The sequence below is a fragment of the Pinus tabuliformis genome, chromosome 8 (assembly GCF_031772625.1).
Source record: "Pinus tabuliformis cultivar Carrire ecotype Pingquan chromosome 8, CPIR1, whole genome shotgun sequence".
NCBI classification, from domain to species: domain Eukaryota; kingdom Viridiplantae; phylum Streptophyta; class Pinopsida; order Pinales; family Pinaceae; genus Pinus; species Pinus tabuliformis.
Window position 1 is genome coordinate 921,777,211 of NC_142294.1, and position 12,166 is coordinate 921,789,376.

The following is a 12,166-nucleotide window of genomic DNA, read 5'->3' on the forward strand; positions in this document are numbered from 1 at the left end:
TTCTTATGCTTCCATAATTTCCTTGGATTCTCTCTTTTGAAAATGAGGTTGAGTCCTTTATATAGGCTTATTTTCCATGTTTGTAGGTCGACTTGTCACTACTTGATATGCTGATCTGTTACTTACATTATGACGAGGTCTTGGATGGTATTTTGACTCTACTTTGACTCAAACAAAAAAATCTTTACAACATGGAACATGCCCAAATGGGTCTTCAATACATGACAATGAATTGATTGACCTAAAAGCACTCAATGGGTGCTTGACCTAAAAACACCTTAAGCATGAAACCCATGCCTCAAGATCAAAAATAATAACTTTATTTTTCTCTTTACATCAAATACATAAAATCATGATTACATATGTCATTATGAAGACTGAACCTAGTTACATATTTCAGCAACCACACCAGTTAGGGGTTGCACCTTGAACTGATTCTCGGTATAATAAATCCTTAATAGCTTAATAATAAAAATTTTAGTAATAAGGAGCCTTGGGAAATATAAAAAGTGAAGCACATATGGAATCAGAGAAAATCCTTATGTACTTGAATCAGTAGAAATCTCTTGATCTTTTGAAGTTGTTATGTCTTGGAGGAGCCTCATGCCTTTGTCGATCCTTACTAGTGCATGCATTGTGTATGAATCCTTTGAAATAATATGCATAGTTTCTTGGTGAAGTGGTTCTTCCAAACTCATCTTAATTTATTTTCTTTCTTTCACTAGGACTAGAGCGCTTAAGGATATGGCTTTCAAACTTAGGGATTTCATCATCTTTTCATGAAGTCTCACCTGTATAGCCAAGACCTGATTTGTCAAATGGTGACCTTTGGCAACTGAGGATGTTATCTAGCAATTATTTGCTCTTCGGGTACTTGTATATATTTTCAACTTCATTTATCAAGGAGAAAATATCTTCTTCAAGTTTCTCACATTCTTTATTTTTTGTCATCATTTGGGTCTTCAATACTTATTCTACTCTTTTTGCTTCTTCTAGCTAAACTTTTAGGGATTTTACTTCTTCTTCATGTCACCTTTCTTGTCGATGCAATTTTGCTTCAAGCTTGTTAAATTCCTTAGATATTTCTTCTTCTTGGAACCTTGGAGCCTTATTTATTTCTTCTAGAGAAGCCATAATCTTTGCTTCAAGGTTTACTTCAGCATTTACTTCAATGTCATTTTCATCTATTTTCTTTGATTCATGATCATCCTTGTGCTTTTGTTCCACATATTCTAGTTTTGGTTCAGCAGGCACAAAACCAGATTCTTCATAGAGTTTTTGTAGTTTTCCCAAAGTCTTTGAGTTGAAGAACATTAACCCACCTTACTTTTTATAGATTCTGTATAATACCCAAGATTTATTCCATCACTTTTGTATCGTATTCATTTGATTCTTCTATAGTAACAATTAATTCCCATACCTCATATCCTAGAGCCATCAAATAGTACTCCATTTTTTTGCTCCATGACACATAATCCATTCCATCGAACAATGGAGCTTTGCCAACCTATATTACTTATGATTTCATGACTAATGAGGAAATATATTCAAAAGGTTTGGAGCATTTCCTTCTTGAATTTTCCATTTGTGTTCCTAGTATCTACTTTCCAGCTGCTAGGTTGTGCTTGAAGGTATTGACTCCGATATCAGTTGTTGGATATACTGAAAGGTGGGGGGGGTGAATTAGTATTTCCTTTCAATTTTTATATTATGCCAATTAAATTTTACCAAAACACAATATGTAAAATAAGAAAGATAATTTTATTAATAAAAATAGTGAGGACTCAAATCCTCTACAACAATTTAGTCTCCAATTAGTACAACAAAATTATAACTTCTTCAAGGCTCCAACCTGGTCTTAATGAAGCTCCAACCTCTTCTGAGGACTCCAATCCTCAAAAATCAATTCAGGCTTGATCTATAATTTATCCAGGACAAAGAATTAAAGGTATTACAGACTCATGTGCATGGATGTGCCTATGTTACTTTATGCAACAGATCGATAAGATTGCGAAATACATAGACACTGAAGCAGTTAGAGAAAACATAGCAGGAAAACATGTAAATACAACAAGTTTAATAAGGATTTCACCCAATGCTCTTGAGCTACGTCTCTGAGTCCAGCCTTCATTGGTGGCCTCTCTATTATGTTTTCAAAGTATATTTTTTTACAACAGTGAGCTCAATTTGAGTCTCACTCAACATATATGAATCAGTAGGACTGGACTTGGATCCCCCAAGTCTCTAGAGTACACAGACTCTCCTTACTGAAACTCAACCTCTGCTGGACACAGTAGTATGAGCCCAATCTGAGACTCATACATGACATACCTATGCCAAGGAGTTCGCTTGAACCTCTCAAGCCTTCTCGGGAGTACACAGACTCTGTGACTCTCTCTGGCTCTGTCTCGATGCTTCCTTTGCTTTGCAGGTCAGCTTGACTTACTTTCTCTGTTCTCTACTCTTAGCTTTCTTACTTGCTTTTCTCACTACCCACTTTGTCTCTGTCAATTCGTGGCTTTAAAGCCAATCTACTTCCTGACTGTTCGTTTCCGCTTCCTGGCATTCTAGTTCTCCTACCTCTATCCGTTTGAATTCCTCTATTTTGCATCATCATCACTATGTAATGCCTCACAGGGAGGTGGCCACCTATTTCATAACAAACTGAGTGTCATTTCTCTTGGAAATGTTTGAACGGTCGTTATTTCCGTTTAACTCCCAGATTTCCAGTGAACATGATTCTTCTGCCAACTCATCATTCATGCCAGACTTAAAACTTTATACAACTCAGCCTATTTACCCCATTGAATCATGTCATCCATCAGATCGCATGTCCGCCATCGATTTGGAGCCTCCAGATCCTACGGTCTCTGTCCATATTGAGCAGGTAAGCTGCATGAAGTTTATCCGTCCGATGTGAGCGGTTTTCTCTCTCTTCCACCAAACGCATGGTGCCCAGTGTGTGGCATCGGGTGGGACTCAGTTAAAACAGCTTACCACTTGAAGTCCTTCCAATATCCTGCAGGTTTCTGTGTGGGACCCGCCTCTAACGGAATCAGCGAATTCCGTACGGTTTTTGACTTTTTAGGTCCAGGTCACTCGAGGCTTTTTCTTCTCTGAGGGGTTTTCCCAATGATATGCGATTAACGACTTGTTGCTAATCGCATATCAGAAACCTCCCCCGTTTCTCAAAAAGGCTTCTCGTTTTTTTGTTTCGTGGGAGCGCGTTACCATGGGCCAACGGTCTGCGCGCTTGACCGAGGGTCCTCGTTGCTCGGCGCTACTCACAAATTACAATTGTTCGAGGATATTTCTAATAAGCTTGACCTTTGTAAGACTTTGAAACTTTGGCATGAATTTTACAGAGTTATGAAAACTTAGAGAGTTCTTTAGGATCCAATTTGGATCACGGCCTTCCCATTGAAAAATCTTTTGGACCACCAAAAGTTGGTTTTTAAGCATCAATCAAGTGAGGGTATAGATTCCTCGCTTGCTCAATCTCTATCCATTTTTCACTGCTTGGTTTTGAACCTTTGAGTCCAATCCTAAGGTACTCAACATCCCCTCTGCGCGTGGTTCTCACCTTCCTGTCCAGAACTGTATCTTCCTGCAATTCGTTAAGATATTCAGGCAACAAATCATCAATAGAAGGCAATTGACTCTGATCTTCAGGATCTTCAATCAATGAAGGTTCAAATAGTCTCAAGTTGTCTACATTAACAACTGAGTAGATGTGCATGTAAGCTAGTAAATCAAGGCGAAAATCATTCTCACCAATTTTCTCAAGTATCTTGAAAGGTCCATACCTTATTGGCTTCAGCTTCTTAGCTTCACCTTGCATTCTGTCTTTGCTGATATACAGCCAGACTTGATCACCTTGGAAACTATGCTCAATCCGATGCTTATCATGCCTTGCCTTGTACTTGGCTTGGCTCTTTTCCAGTTGTTCCTGTAGTGCCTAGTGAATCTATTGGATTTGTTCAATGAACTTGGTTGCCTTGTCCACATCACTGTGTCCATCAACTGCTATGTCTTTACCAAAGACAAAATCCAAGGGAGACCTTGGAGTGAAACCAAAACAGGTCTCAAAAGGAGATCTCTATGTAGAAGGATTTTTAGCACGATTGTAAGCATGTTGCACATAACATAAATGTTCATCCCAAAGCTTGGGATGCTTGCTGCAATAGCCTTTGATCAACTGGATCACTGTCCTGTTGACCACTTCTGTTTGGCCATCAGTTTGCGGATGAAAAGTTGTGCTCTTTTTTAGTCTGGTGTCCATCAATTCCCACAAGCTCGACCAAAATTTCCCAACAAATCGGGAATCTCGATCAGATATAATGGAAGTGGGTAATCCAAAATGAACCCATACATGATGAAAGAACAACTTTGCAGTTTGTTCAACTGTAATCTGTTTGTTACATGGTATTAAAATACACATTTTGTTGAACCTATCCACAACAACATATAAATAGTCATGACCTTTTCTAGATTTAGGTAGTCCCCCAACGAAGTCCATAGAAACACTTTCCCAAGGATGAGAAGGAATTGGTAGTGGAGTGTACAAACCTAGTTTTCTATTGCTGGGTTTTCTTTTAGCACACATGGTACACCCTCTTACATATCTAGAAACTGTCTAATTCATTTTTGGCCAATAACAAAATCTTTGTAGCTATGCAACTATTTTACTTACACCAAAGTAACCTGATATTAGAGAAGTGTGTGCTTCTCGAATTATCTTTACTCTTTCAGTTTGTGGAATGCATAACTTTCCAAAATGATACAAGAGTTGGTCCTTAACATGATAATCCAATTCTTCTACTTGTTTGCCATGACGTAAAGTTGCATATACATCTTTAAAATATATATCCTGAGCATACTGTTCAATGTAGCTTTCATGCAATACTGAATTATGCTTAAGTATAGTAGATGCACTTATGATTGGTCTGGACAACATAACTGCAACTTTATTGTGTATGCCCTTTTCATTTTTGATGACAAGATGAAACTGTTGTAGAAAACCCATCCACTATAGTGTCTTGATTGCTGAAACTTAGTTTGTGAGTGCAAATATTGAATTGGTTGATGACTAGTATGTATAAATGTCTCTTTGCCCATTAGGTAATGTTTCCACTTTTTCACATTTTGTACTAATGCATACAATTATTTATCATATGTGGGATAATTAACAACTGCAGAATTAAATGTCTCAGAATGATAACATATGGGTTTACCGTGCTGCATCAACACTGCTCCCATGGCATTATCACTGGCATCCGTTTCAATCTCAAATGGTCTTTGAAGATCAGGCAGTGCTAGTACTGGTGTTGTACTAATATTTTCTTTTAAGGTGTCGAAGGCTTTCTACTATTTTCCTCCCCACTGAAACACCTTGTTCAATCATGTTAAAGCATGTAAGGGGGCTGCAATCAAGGAAAAGTTAGCAATAAACTTTCTCCAATACTGTGCTGCTCCTAAGAAGCTTCTAGCTTCTGTAGCATATTTGGGCTTAGGCTAGTTTACAATGACTACAACCTTAGAGGGATCTATCTTCAATTCACCACCCCCTACAATATGACCCAAATAATTCAAAGATGTTTTGCCAAATTCACATTTTGATAGCTTAACATAAAGATTTTCTTTTTTCAAAACATCTAGAGTCTGCTTTACATGCTTCAAATGTTCTTCCCATGTTTTACTAAATATAAGAATGTCATCTAAATATACAATGACAAAATCATCAATAAAAGGTTTGAGTACATCATTCATTATTCTCATGAAAGTAGCAGGAGCATTAGTTAAGCCAAAAGGCATAACCAACCACTCATACAATCCCTGCTTTGTTTTGAAAGCAGTCTTCCATGCATATTTCTCTGCAACTCTGACCTGATGGTAGCCACTATGCAAGTCCAACTTGGAAAAATAAACAGCTTCTTTCAACTGATCTAGTAGATCATCTATGCAAGGAAGGGAATAACGATTTTTTATCATTATCTTATTCAGTGCTCAGTAATCAATGCACATTCTCCGTGAGCCATCTTTCTTTCTCACCAAGACAATTGGAGACCCACATGGTGATATGCTAGGTCTTATGAACCCTTTCTCAAGCAGCTCTTGTACCTACTTCTTGATTTCTGCATTCTCTAAAGCGGACAACCTATACATTCCAATGTTAGGAAATGGAGCATCTTGCTGCAAATTAATATCATGTACTATTTCCTTTTTGGGTGGCAAACCTTTAGGTTCTTGAGATAGTATATCATATTCTGAAACAAATTTTTCTAAATCAGCTTGTTGTTTAGCATTAAAGCCCCCAAATATATTGGTTTTATCAGGTTTCTTTTCCTTTACAACCATCAGTAAAAATTGTTTGCATGAATTTACAATTCTTTTCATCTTCCCTGAGTTTATGAGAGTATAATTATTCTTGCGTTTATGAGCTCTTATAATATATTTGATTTCATCTTTAACGAGTTGATACTTGTTTTCAGCTCTATAGAAAATGGCTTTTCTATCATACAAGTAAGGACTTCCTAAAACAATTCCACATATATCCAAGGGAACAATATCTAACTCAACCTCATCTACAAATGCTGACCCAAAAGAAAACCTAAGTTTACATTTTCTAGTCACTTGTAGCTGTGCTTTATCACATAACCAACCTAATGGATATGGTTTCTTGTGAGGTGTGGTTAGTAATCCCAACTTCTTTACAATTGCTTCAGAAATTAAATTTCCTTGTGAGCCACTATCAAACAAAGTATCAATATTTTGATTCTTGGAAACAACTTGAATATGAAAAAGCTCATGTCTTTTCCTCTCATTTTCTTCATTATCAGTAGATTGTGCAGAATTACTAGTAGATGCTTCAGAATTTTTACCTTTTATACCTGTGGTTGCGATCATTGTTTCATCTCCTGAGTCCGACCCCAAATCTTTTTGAATAGCTGCAACAATATTCTTCTTCTTGCCATCGTACTTCTTGGGTTTCAGCTCTAGATGCAAAATCCAGCAGTGTTCATCATCATGCCCATCCTTCTTACAGTGAGTGCATGAAGGTTTGGTCTTTTGTATAGTATTTGTCTTCCTCTCTTTCCATTTCTGTTTTCTTTTCTCCTTATTCTTGCTTGCAGTGGGTTTTGATGATCCCCCAACTTCTAGGTTCACATTCTTACCTCTAGCCTCTAGATGTGTAGCTTGAACAGAACCCTCATCTATGCTAGTGGGATTAAACATGAGAATGGAGTGCTTTAAATAGCTATGTAGACCACCTATATACTTCAGCGGAGTTTCAGGTGAGTCTAAAGAAATTCCTAGAATCAAAGCTCTTTTCCTAAATTCTTGGGTGTAACCTTGTACACTCTGCCCTATTAACTAGTGAAGAGTTTGCCAGTTCCCCATGGCTTGTTGCGCATAGGCTAGTGGATAGAATTGCTTTTTAATTGAAAAAAAAAATTCACTCCAGACAGAAAGGATTTTACCATGCTTCTTCAGGTCAGCTTGGGTCTTACCTTCCCACCATACCAAGGCAATGCCTCCAAGGCGTAGGCTGGCCAGTTGAATCTTACTTTTGTCTGAGTCGATGCTCTGCACTCTGCAATATACATCAATCTGTCTAATCCAATTATCCAGCTTCTCTGCATTCAACTCTCCATCATATATCGGCAAATCAAATTTAACATCTAATTTAATCAAAGATGTCTTCTTTTTATTTTCAGGGCTACTAGGAGGTGTGGGAAGTTTTTCTTCTTTCCCTTTGCCTTTAGAGTGGTCATGGAGGAGAGATTCTTCTACTCCTTTATCTTGTTTGGAGTTTGATGGATCTTCACCTCTACCCTTATTAAATTCTCTATACATTTCTTCTACCATGGCTTTCATGGTCAAGAAACTGTCCATGAACTAGGAGTCTGATTCCAAAGGACTTTCTTCTGACATTTTCCTCTTAGGATAGACTCGTCCAATTTCTGGGTTAGCTTCAACCAACTCTCCTTCTCCTAATTTAAGCTTTGATCTAGTTAGCATTCAACAAAAAAATCCAGCACAAACTTGTCTAACCTTAAGAACCTAGAGCTCTGATACCACTTGATCTGGAATTTATCCAGGACAAAGAATTAAAGGTATTACAGACTCATCTGCATGGATGTGCCTATGTTACTTTATGCAACGGATCGATACGATTGCGAAATACATAGACACTGAAGCAGTTAGAGAAAAGATAACATGAAAACATGTAAATACAACAAGTTTAATAAGGAATTCACCCAATGCTCCTGGGCTACGTCTCCTGGTCCAGCCTTCAGTGATGGCCTCTCTATTATGTTTTCAAAGCAGAGTTTTTACAACAATGAGCTCAATTTGGGTCTCACTCAATAGATATAAATTAGTAGGACTGGACTTGGATCCCCCAAGTCTCTGGAGTACACAAACTCTCCTTACTGAAACTCAACCTTCGCTGGTCACAGTAGTATGAGCCCAATCTGAGACTCATACATGACAGGCCTATGCCGAGGAGTTCGCTTGAACCTCTCAAGCCTTCTCGGGAGTACACAGACTCTCTGACTCTCTTTGGCTCTGTCTCGATGTTGCCTTTGCTCTGCAGGTCAGCTCAACTTACTTTCTCTATTCTCTACTCTTAGCTTTATTACTTGCTTTTCTCATTGCCTGCTTTGTCTCTGTCAGTTCATGGCTTTAAAGCCAATTTGCTTCCTGACTATTCGTTTTCACTTCCCAGCGTTATGGTTCTCCTGCCTTTGTCTGTTTGAATTCCTCTGTTCTGCGTCATCATCACTGTGTAATTCCTCACAGGGAGGTGGCCACCTATTTCATAACGAACTGAGTGTCAGTTCTCTTGGAAATGTTTGAACAGTCGTTATTTCCGTTTAACTCCTAGATTGCCCACGAACATGATTCTTCTGCCAACTCATCGTTCATGCCAGACTTCAAACTTTATACAACTCGGCCTATTTACCCCATTGAATCTGGTCATCCGTTGGATCGCATGTCCGCTGTCGATCTGGAACCTCCAAATCCTACAGTCTTTGTCCATATCGGGCGGGTAAGTTGCATGACGTTTACCCGTCTGATGTGAGCGGTTTTCTCTCTTTCGCCGGATGCATGGCGCCCAGTGTGTGGCATCGGGCGGGACTTGGTTAAAACTGCTTACTGCTTGAATTCCTTCCGATATCCTGTCGGTTTTCTTGTGGGACCCGCCTCTGACGGAATCGGCGAATTCCGTACGGTTTTTGACTTTTCGGGTCCGGGTCGCTCGGGGCTTTTTCTTCTCTGAGGGGTTTTCCTGGTGATAATCGATTAGCAACTTGTCACTAATCGCTAATCACATATCAGAAACCTCCCCGTTTCTCAAAAAGGCTTCCCGTTTTGCTATTTCGTGGTAGTGCACGTTACCATGGGCCAACAGTCTGCGCGCTTGACCGAGGGTCCTCGTTGCTCGGCGTTACTCATAAATTACAACTGTTCGAGGATATTTCTGATAAGCTCGACCTTTGTAAGACTTTGATACTTTGGCATGAATTTTACAGAGTTATGAAAACTTTGAGAGTTCTTTAGGATCCAATTCGGATCAAGGCTCCAACTTGGTCTCAACAATGCTCCAACCTCTTATGAGGACTCCCATCCTTAGATATAAATAAAGGCTCTAACCTAGTCTTCATGTTATGCTTCAAGGACTACAAAGACTAATCCAAATTCTCTTCAAAATCTTCAATTCTTTCTCCAAAATCTCTTAAATATTAGCTTCAATTCTACTTTAAACAAGCTCCAATTTTTGTTCTACGAACTCTCCAAAATCTCCTCCAAAGTGTCTTCAAGAGTACTACAAAAGGGTTGCTATAGAGTCACTGAAGGGGCTACTCCACAAATGCCTCAAACATCACCTCAAGGTCTGATCAACATTTTTCAATGGCTTTCTCAAAATATACTTTAGAAACTTCTTCAATAACTGCATCAGGATCTGGTTTAAGATATGCTTTACAAGCTACAGGATTGCTCCATAAAGAACTAGTCCAAAATTAGCTCCAAGGAAAGCTAAAATCTCTGCATGACAATGTCTTAAAAATGGTTCCAATGTTGCTCCAAGATGGCCTCCAAAATATCTCTGAATTATTCCTTGACAGGTATCTTCAATTCTTCTTAGTTCAAAGTATGCCTCAGGGAAAGCTTCCTCACTCTTCAAGGCTTGCTCAAACAATGCTCCAAGTCTGCTAGAACAAATATTTTCAAATGTTTCTACAACAAAGGCTACAAGGTCTGCACACAAAGATCTTCAAGTCTATTCAAGAATGCTTCAAAAGGGCTTCAAGGCTAGTGAAATATTTTCCAAAATATGCACCCAAGAAACTTCAAAATTTTGGTTTATGCCTTCCTTAAGACCTTCAATTCTGCACCTCATAATTACTTCTAGAATACAAATAAGTTTGTGTCAAACAACTGTGAATAAGATTTGAGGTAGGAGGGCCCTAACCACACGAATCTCAATCATGCACACAAAGATAAATCATTGGAATTTGACCCCTTCTCACAAACAATTCACCATAGAGAACTCGCCCTTTCACAAATATTTTCCACATAAAATTTTGGCCTTTGCCACAAGGAATTATCACAAATACCTCAACTCCTTCCATAGATAATAAATTTTATCCTTAGTTCTTGACCAAGTTTTGTACCTTGAGATCAGTACTTTTACTTGGACAAATTTCAGTGCCAAATGAGGTTGAATGGATCTTTTATTTATAGTTGTTTATTCATTGAACACTCATGTCTATTGGGGGGGTGGGGGGGAATATGAGTAGAAGGAGGTCGACTTGTGTATAAAATTAAATTTATTTAGATATATTTTATTTGTCGGCAATTTATGGTGGTCTATGTTGAACCATATATTTATCGTTGTCTTTTGAAATATTTTTCTTAAATTCAACCAAGGCTTGTTCCACCAACATGCTAAAACTGATCAGGAGAATCAACTCTTAAAATGTTAACACTTGTTCCAATGTTTACCACAAGATATGGGTACAAGCTCTGGCTTCCATTGACATCTCTTTCAAGAAGAGGACTCTTTGAAACAGTCGTAGTGCTCATCTTCTTTTTACCATTATACCCTCCAATGGTATCCTCCTTACAATCATTGTTCTCAATACTCTCATCATCATCACTACAATATACAATATCTTTCACCACAAACTATTATTTTGAAGACAATGATACCTGTAGTATTCCTAAAGAGAATTTGTGTCAAGTTACAAGTTTAGGGTGTTTTAATAGTAATTTTTTTGCTCCCTTTGAAATGACCAAGATGTTGTCAGCATAAACAAAAAAAAACCTCAATCTCAAACTAGAATTTGAATTAGTTTGTATATTGAAATGGCACATTTGTGTAAGTCTACCAAAATACCATCCAAGTTGAACAATAACCATGGTCACCCTCATCCATAGCATCCATGAGTTGGCCCTTGCATTGACCTTGATCATAGCATAGCTAACCCTTTTCTATCAATGAAAATACCTCAACAAAGCTTGACCCAAAAATACTAGCAAAAGTGTTGTGGAAACTAATAAAATATTGTTATATAATAGGTATTTTTCTATACATGGATTCTTAACTTGTCTTACATAGGGGAAATTTGCTCAACCTTTAATCTTGTTTCCTCTAAAACTACACTATGACGTCTCTCCATTCATAATATTAGGTTGATTTTAGCGGATTGTTTTTTATCTTGGGGAATTCTAAGTATGCATTCAATTTATATAAAAGTAATGCAATTAACCAAATTCTTTTTATTATGGCACTCTATGATATATTTGGGTAACTATGGATTTGGGAGTTTTAAATTTAGCATATTTAAGGCATGGAAAATTCCATTTTCATTTATCTCCTTGAAGTAAGAATTATATACCTAGATATATTTAGATATTTTACACTTTAATTTATAAAACATTACAAACTAGATTTTCTCGTGTTGTATGGTGAGTTTATTGGATTCAACATCTATAGCAAGGAAGTAACTCCTATTGATATTTATAGTTACATAGAAGTCCATGTAATATGGAAATGGTGGATAAATTATGTCTTCTATAAAACCTGACCCTAACATGTGAAGTTGGACCTAGGGGCCCAGGGAAATAGAGCACAATTGGGATGAACACTTTAGAT